Genomic DNA, 9456 nt, shown 5'->3' on the forward strand with positions numbered 1-9456 from the left:
TGATTTTTAGTCACTTGAGTGATTTTTTTTGAAAATGATTTAGAAATTGAATTTGTGAATTATGAATGGCTTGATCCCTTCGTAGGGTACGTAGGCAGTAGATGCAACCATAATAAAATAACTGAGATTTAATCTTTTCTTGGAAATTGTCTAAGAAAAGGAAATTGGTGATTATCTTCCAAAATAAATTTTGGGCCTATCTTAGAATTTGCTTCCAAATAAAATTTTCGGGTCGTTACATGAGCCATGTCGGGACTCACCATCGCGGGGGCCAAATAGGGACCCACCCAATCATGTGGCTATATGGGCTCGCCTCCTGGCTCTTATACAATGTGGAAATTTTTCAGGTCGACGGGCCAAGGGCCCACTCCAACAACACTGATACTGTCCCCACTTAAAGATCTGCACAATCCTTAGGTGTGAGGTTTTATCACAAAAGGCCTCGGTGTTAGTTAAAGTGGGGTAATTCTATTTAAATTGCTTTGCTTTCCTTCCCCTAGTTGATGTGGGACAAACAGGGGTTCCAACAATCTCCATAGATCAACACAATGTGGAAGTATAACTTCATTTACCTTAACTAAATGTACTCCTTTTGGAATAGATCAACGACTCTCAGGTAACCTGCATCAGGTCAAGGAGAAACAATGATCACTCTCTACATATAATATTGCAAGATCTAGAACAATTATTGCACGTAGTTTTTATCTAAATAGTGTAGAAACATATAAATCATCAATAGAAGCGCCATTTATCAAGTCAATTTTTCCCTCGTATAAAAGAGTCTTCTGGAGATGCCAAACAGAGGTAACCCAAGTAGATACAAGTTACAATCAATTAATCTAGCTCCATGGAAATTCATTCGTGTCTATTCCAGCTTGGTGAAGCTCGTCAACATACTGCAATGCCTTTCATCACTCTTCCCAGTCATCGAAGAACTCTTTTTTGTCACCTTCTATCTGATATGCTTCATGCCCTTTGCCAGCAACCACCTGCAGTAATGTAACATAATCTTAAAAGAGAAACAAGTAAAGTCATGAGGATCAGAGAACAATTCCAAAGAGGGTAATGAACTACTGATCACGTAGCTCATTCATCTGACTCGAACTATCTATGTTATAGTTGTGGAGCCTAAAATAATTCTAAAAATTCTAGAGGCAACACGTGAACTTTTATTCAAGAAAGACAAGATTGCCCTCAATAAATGAGTAGGTTTCTCAGATGTTCCCACGCACAGCTCACATCCTTGGAGGTCTCAGCAGCTGAATACGACTGCCCACAGCTCACCTACCCTTGGCAAGGAATTAAAGATAAGGATTAATTACCCAAATCCTATCTTTAATACATTCCCATTTGAAGATTGACTCTAATCAAGTAGGTAATCCTAATTTAAATAAATTAGGGACAATTACACCATTATCTCAAGATATTGTTTCCTATTTAATATCTTAGGAATATTTATAGAATATCTCTCCATTAAACACTATGGCCGACCCTTTCCTTATAAATACCCCATATTTTACCAAATTTTTAGAGCTTTTGCAACCTAAAAAAGCCCTAAACGCTTTACTCTCTTAGAGAAACTAACTTAGGCATCAGAGGTATGTTGACCTAACCACCCTCCACCTTGTGGGCACTTGAGGCTTAGGTCTTTGATCAAATGTGTTAATTGTTTTAAAGATGCATTTTCGTCAAGACTGAAGACGGTGAAAATTTCCATTCATGCAGAAGGGCGCTCCTGACGACCTAAAGACCCTTAACGCTGGCTATTACTGGGCAACCATGCATCAAGATGCCAAAGAGTATGTACAAAGGTGCGACAGCTACAAGCGCTTCAAGCCCTTGCCCGCACTACCTGCTAGCAAACTCCACCCATAGACCTTTGGCCATTTATGCAATGGGAGATTGACTTGGTGGGACCAATGCCGCCTACCACTGGGGGTAGAGGCATGATAATCATAGCGACCGACTACTTCACAAAATGGGTTGAAACCGAACCCATGACTACAACTACCTAGATAGACATAGAACGCTTCATATGGAAGAACATCATCTGCTGCTTCGACATCCCACACTCTATCGTCACCAACAATGGTCCGCAGTTCGTGGGCAAAGATTTGGAAAAGTTCTTTGGCATCAAGCAGCACATGTTCACGCCCCGGTATTCGTAGAGCCATGGGCAGACCAATGCGTCCAACAAGACCATCTTTGACTGCTTTAAGAATACCTCTCAAACAAGAAGGGCAAATGGCCAGACGAGCTCCTCGGTGTTTTATGAACAAGCTGCACCACCAAAAGGCAAACAACCGATGAAACTTCATTCTCTTTGGCGTATGGTTCTAAGGCGATCATTCCTACCAACGTCGTGGTGCCAAGCATCAGCACTATACTGCCGAATTTAGAGCAAAACAAGAAGGAGATGGTCGCCAACTTAGACCTGGCAGAGGAAGAGCGTGAGAAAGTTATCAGCCGCATTGCGGCCTATCAGCAGCAGCTCTTCTTCAGCTACAACAAGAGGGCTAAAATCCGGCAGTTCCAGCCACAAGACTTAGTCCTTAGAAAAGCCCTCATCACTGCCCAAAGGGAATGCTCTAAAAAGATGGCTCCCATCTGGGAAGGTCCGTACAAAATCAACCGAGTAGGTGCTAGGGGCAGCTACACCCTCACCACTATGAGCGACAAAGAAATCGACAAGCAGTGGAATGCCTACAACTTGAGAAAGTGCTATGTGTGACCTCCTACCATTCCTTGAACCCTATTCAAGACAAAGAAAGTTCGAAGACTCAAGCAGCTCAACAAACAAGACCTCGCATGTCGAGAATTATAAGTTGTTGTGCCATTATAGCCTACGAGCAAAGTTAATAAAAACCTCTATTTTTAGTAAAGATTGAAAGAATTATTCACAAGCTTGGGCCAAATGCATAAACAAGCTGACAAACCCTATGACAACCAAAAGACAGTCCTCTGCCCTGCAGACATGGCGTAGGCTCTCCAGTGTAGAAGGGTAAACGAATACCCCAACACCCATCCGGGTAAGCTCTCTAGCGCGAGAGGATAAACTAATTATCCAACACCCATCCGGGTAAGCTCTCCAATAAGGGGAGGGTAAACTAATCTGGAATATCCAGACGTGGATAGGTAGTACGACTGTTCAGTTCCCCTGAATACAGCGACTACCTGAGCCGGACGATTCCCAGAATTGGCCACGATAATCTTTCCCCTGGAATAGACTTAGCCAATTGAAGGATTTAATTCCATGAGATCCCAAGTCTCTAACCGAAAGAGACACTAAGTGCAGGACCCCTACTCATGAAAGAGCTCGCGTGACAAGATGGTCTGTCCTCGACATGCAAGTCTTCATAAACGTGACTTGGTTTTAAAGTGTTGTAATACTAGTTAAGCGACCTGCAAAATCAAGTTACAGCTCAGAAGGATGTGGCATCTGAAGTGCGATTCTGCCTACACTTCACGCCTAAAACGCATTTGAGAGCCAGAGACGACACCTGAAGTGGTTACGCGAGTCGTCTACTTTTGTAAGTGAGACACCCGGGCGATGACCCAATGGCTAATAGCCCAAGGCAATCTGTAAGCCGAGACTTACACCTACTATAACTACGCGGATTCTTCTACTTGCTTAAAAGCAGCACTTCCGGCCGATGGTCTATAGTTTAAGTTTTGCTGGGATAAAGCCGAGGTATGGCTACAGCAGTTACGTGGACCTCATCTGCTTCCGATGAGAAACATGAGTCCAACTGAAAGCTTTATAAGTTAAAACTTCGCAACATGCCTCGGGATGGCCTAGGCTAAAAAAGCCACTCAAAAGCCGAAGTACGACCATAGTGGTCACGCGAACTCTTTTACTTTCTACGAGAAGCACAGTGTTTGGCCGCTAGCCCTATATGTTAAACATTTCGCAATACGCCCCGGGAGGGCTAAAGTATGAAGCCATCCAAAGTGGAGATTCATAACTATAGTAGCTACACGAACTCGCCTGCTTCCTACGAAGGTAACAAGTTCGATCGCCAGTTTTATAAGTTAGAAATCTCGCACTTTTTCCTCTTGTAGGTAAAGCCTTGAAGACAAAGCTAAAACTTAAATGACAACGTTGGATCGACTGCTTCACTGAAGCAGCTCACCCAGCCGACCGTTCTAGGATAAAGTTTTGTAAAAAGCATGGCGAAACAAAAGGATAAAGCAAAACAAGGAAAGCTGTTTATTAAATTTCTAGCAAATTGATAAATCGGCTCGAAGGCCAGCAAAGTTCAAATAAAGCAAACAAAAAGGAAAAGAAGAAAATTTCTAAGTCTAACCAAAAAGACTACTCCTTGGCAGCCTGTGCAAGCACTGGTTCCTCGATTGCCACACCTTCAGTAGCTGTACCGCTAATAGCAACCAAAGCTTTCATCAGCTCATCTTCAGCCACCTCTACTTGGATTGCATGACCCTCAGCTGCTCCACCAAAGGAAGCCTCAAACGAGAAATCAAGCAGATAAACTGGAAAAATGGAAAAAGCCTCGAAGTCCTTCTCAGAAAACTCATAATCTGACGGCCTACCTTCGAGATGCTCTACATAGCCAAGCTTGTATAAATCGACCTGATAAGAAGCAAGTGCCACTTTATGACTAGCTTTCTCATTCTTTAGCTGCACATTCTCCTCAACAAGCCCAGTGTAAGCACCCTGTATCTCATCCAGTTCATTTTTCAGGTTCTCTCTAAATGACAACACACCTTGTAGATCCACTTCCTTAGACTGAAGCTTACTGGCAACCTTTTTGAGATGAGACACTTCAGCATGCATGAAGATAAGCTCATCGTCCTTGGTAAAACAAGCAGATTGTAGCTTTGAATTAACACGCTCAAGGTCATCGACCACCGGAGAAACGTTACTGACTTATTTCTTTACAACTTCCAACATTGGTTGAGTCACATTAAGCCTAATCTTCCAGTCAACGACCTCTTGATGAGTAATCTCCAGCTGCACAGAAGTAGGGATAAATACAGCAGACCCCTTCAAAATGGCAAGTTCAGATTTGACCTTCTTGATTTTTTCAGCAGCTAAGCATAACTGAGCCACCAACGCCACTTCGACCTCCTTAGCACACTTGACAGCATTCTGATCAACGTGCATAAACTCAGCTAACAAGATCAAAGTCTTATGCATTGTGGCAGCTATAGAAGACCTCCTCGAGTAGGCAGTACGCTTCACAAAGGAGTCTAAGCAGACGATAACTTTCCCTACACTGTTAACAAACTTGGCACATGCATTGAAATCCTCAAGCAGGTCAGCCTTTAGCAGCGCATAAACCTCAGGAAACTCTCCAGCCTTAGACTCGGTGGATCTCTCACAACTGCTCGTGCAAGCAGATTTCCTCTTCTCAGCAGACAAGTTAGTGATAACATAACGAGGAATAGGCCCATGAGCTACTTTAGCAGCATAATCCACCTTCCTGCTCTTCATAGAGGCGAGCCTTTCAGAAGTCGAACTAGACTTGGCTCCAGACGAACATTTCGATACAAACCCGGACACCAGGGCACCACCGAACCTTTCCGCTGAGCAAGCTTCTTAGCAATGAATGCTGTCACCTTTGGAGCAGCATGTTTTATAGGCTCAGGCTCAATGGTCTTTTTGCCCCCCTTTGGGGAAATTAGATCAATGACAAGCTTCTCGATGGCAAACGAGCTTCCATGAGCAGTAGAAGAAGTTCTTGGCTCTTTCTTCGCCGAAGGCTCACAAGCAGGTGAGGAAGATCTCTTTTTTCCACCTACATTGGCAACTGGCTCTACAGCAGCAATCAGATGAGCCAACACCTTATCCTTTATCCACTTTATCTCTTCTTTGAAGGCAACTTGTCTTTCTCCCAATGAAGATGACTGAGCATCTAGCACCACTCAATGTACTTAGCAAGAATGCCTAAGGTAATGTGCATTTTCTTCATATTTGCCGAAGTCCTTGAAGTCGAGCCAAACTTCGAATCTACACAAAGTGAGAAGAATGATCGATAAATTGAAGTCATGAAGCAGCTGGACAAAAATTCAAGTAGGACAAGAATGAAGCAGTTCACTTACCACTGATAAAGGTAGTCGGGACACACAGCTCAAGAGAAGAGTCAGACTCCCACTATTCGCTCACCTCCAAGGTATCTCTTGCCCACTCATGATTACCTTTTATAGAAGCATCGAGCAGTCCTTTGGCGAGACCTCAGCTGCCCCACACCTTCCTTATGACCGATCTCAAAAAAGTACCAAAACTCATTTATGGTCAAGCCAAAATAAAAAAGCCTACTAAAGTTCGAGAATCCCACCATCGCAAAAATTGCATTTGGGGAGCACTAAGCAGGCACGTATTTCATGGAGTAGATCACCTCCTGGAAAAGACGCATTTATGCTCATGTCGGTTGTCATCCTTCACTTGCTTAATGCGAACCCCTAATGGAATCGCATGCTTGTACGCTTTAAGAAAATCCTAAAATAGCTCGTCGGAATTAATCTTGACATGCGCAACCTTGGAATAGCCCACTTTGCCGGAAGAACCACCTTGACGGTACAAGGGTGGAGGATATTCGTCACTTTTACGATCGAATGAAGACATTTCAAAACCTCTGCAAAAAGTACGAGGAAAAATATTTATAAGGCAGCTTGCGAGGAGAAAATAAAAAATAGAAATAGAAGGACCGCGAGCCCAGCACCCTTACGCCAGGCCTCATAACCCTCACATTTCTTTGTAAGTAGCTCGGCCCAACTCGGGGGGAGGCCCACGCCTTCTCTCCCCATTTTTTCTTCGCATGCCAGACGCTCCAAGCGAGCCCGTATGGCTCTTCAACCCAAACTAACAAAAAATGGGACGAGTGCCCCACGCCTCTTTCCTTCTTCTTTACACCACAACGCTGCCCGAATGCCTCATGCCTCTATGCATGTAGCCCATTCAGCTCAATCTGGCGAGTAGGAAGGCCCGTGCCTCATGCCTCTCTTCTTCTTCCGCATCTAACGTGTCCCAAAGCAAGCCTAGCCACTCGGCCCAGATCGCAGACACTAGAAAGTTGGCCCATGCCGATTTCTCTCCCTCTCACCATCCACTTATATGGGCTCCTGCCCAGCAGCCCTTAAGGCCCTGCTCGACTTGACCTTTCAACGCCTCAGTGCCGCCAACATCTTGGCCAAGCCGAGTCGATCTCTTCCCGCACCACCTGCAGCCTCATGGCATCTCTGCCATGCCACTCATACCTTCTCGGCCCTTGTCAAGCCAATTTTTCATGTCCTAAGACTCCTAAAAAAATTCAAGAAAAAGAAAATTCAAATTTTTTTTTACCTTGGTGCAGCATGAAGAAGAACAACGAGAGACGACTTTTTGCAAGGACAAGAAAAGAAGAACACTAGGGGAGGAGGAATAAAAATTTCCTCTAGCTTCCTTGTTGGAATAATGATCGCACTCCAAATTTATTTAATCCTTTACTTAAGGCAGAATTAAATAGGTATTGGGGGCAATTGTTTTCCTTTTCCTAGAAGAAGTCTATTTCCAAATCAAGAAAGAAGATCAAGTTCAAATTGGGAAGCAATTTTACAAGCCGAAGCAGCTTGAGATTCCTATACCTACTATCATGCGTGTAGCACAGTAGGTGTGGGGGCATTTGTGGAGCCTAAAATAATCCCAAAAATTCTAGAGGCGATACATGGACTTTTATTCAAGAAAGACAAGATTGCCCTCAATAAATGGGCAGGCTTCTCAGATGCTCCCACACGCAGCTCGCATCCCTGGAGGTCTCAGCAGCTGAATAGGACTACCCACAACTCATTAGTCCTTGGCAAGGAATTAAAGATACGGATTAATTACCCAAATCCTATCTTTAACACATTCCCATTTAAACACTATGGTTGGCCCTATCCCTATAAATACCTCATATTCTACCAAATTTTTAGAGCTTTTGCAACCCTAAAAAAGCCCTAAACACTTTACTCTCTCAGAGAAACTAACTTAGGCATCGGAGATCCGTTAACCTAACCCTCTACCTCGTGGGCGTGTGAGGCTTAGGTCTTTGATCAAAGGTGTTGATTGTTTTGCGGGTGCATTTTCATCAAGACTGAAGATGATGAAAATTTGCATTGACAATAGTAGCTAGAGTAATCATAATTTGTTTGCTTACATACAAGCTTGTTTCATTTTCAAAACCTTTTTAAGTTTCTTTGTTATTTGCATCAACATTCTATCAGAATTTCAAAAAGAATACCACTTCTCTGTCTTGCAAAACCAAAAATACATACTAATTCTTTTGGGGTAGTGCGATCCATACACCCATTTTTACTTCTTAGACACCCCTTTCAAATTCCGGCCATCAAATCAAATGAATTGAAAAGATCAATGGCTAAAAACTACCAAGGGTGTGTGAGAGGTAAAAGTGGGTGTGTGAATAGCACTAACCTTCTTTAATTTTTCCTAGAGGTGTATGTGAGAGGTAAAAGTGGGTGTATGAATAGCATTATCCTTCTTCAATTTTTCCTAGAGGTGTTTAAATGCCAAGTCTAAGGGGTTCTGTCCTATTTATACATAAATCATGGATATGGAGCGATTTGGGGATTCAGAAGCTTACAACCATATCCCCTTCCTCGCCCATTGCAACGGCATAACGTACAGATACTTGTCTAATGTCATGAATGAAAAGCCTATGACCATTTGCAACAGGTGGGTACTAATCATTCTTCCCATGTTTCAAGTAATCCTGCATTGACCATCCTACACCAGTCAACATATCATCCAAGATCTCCACCGATACAAATGACAAGTTTAAGCATTAGGACACCAAGCACTTGATCATACAAGAGAATACTAAACATTATACAATAGCAGTTCTGGAGATACACCGGTCATGCCTAAATTTAGAGTCACCCAAACATTATACAAATTACGGCATCTATGAATTCTTTTAAGTTGAGAATTTTTTTCAACGTCAAGAATAGCATGTAACAAACAAAAACATTGTACCAAAACAACATTCATGTGTTGAGATTTGCTATACATACATTGATCTTCATTCTTTGGAGGGTCAGACGGCAGTATTGTCACGTTGCTTTTATCTGTTGCAATCTTCGTCATCGTGGATCTTTTCCCTCTGTCACTCTCCCCAGGACAACTAATTACTTCACATAAAGCACAAACAGTTGGTCAGGAAAGAAAGACAACTACATTTTTTGCAAACTTTTAAATTATTAGAGCTCCATAATTGGTGTAGCATTTCTGAGTATCAATAGTGATGCTAAAGAATAGGGAAAAAATTATGATAAAAAGACACTTAGTCTCTTATAGACAAAACACAAAATAAGAATAGCCTTCTATTAGGATGCTGTTAGTAATTGTTGATTGTTAGTGCTAAGTATCCCATCCGTTAGTAGTTGTTGATTGTTAGTGCCAATAATAATCTGTTGGTTAGAGATAAAATTAGGGAAATATCTTGTAACTGCCTTAGCTTG

At 42.5% G+C, this 9456-nt stretch overlaps 1 pseudogene; it reads right to left on the reverse strand.

Moving 5' to 3' along the window:
* Positions 1 to 839: 839 nt before the first annotated feature.
* LOC125479935 lies at positions 840 to 9082 on the reverse strand (annotated as a pseudogene).
* Positions 9083 to 9456: the final 374 nt, after the last annotated feature.

Source organism: the organism of the source record quoted next, unplaced genomic scaffold (genome assembly GCF_019419815.1).
Source record: "Pyrus x bretschneideri cultivar Hongxiangsu unplaced genomic scaffold, Pyrus_bretschneideri_v1 Contig30, whole genome shotgun sequence".
In the NCBI taxonomy this organism is placed as follows: domain Eukaryota; kingdom Viridiplantae; phylum Streptophyta; class Magnoliopsida; order Rosales; family Rosaceae; genus Pyrus; species Pyrus x bretschneideri.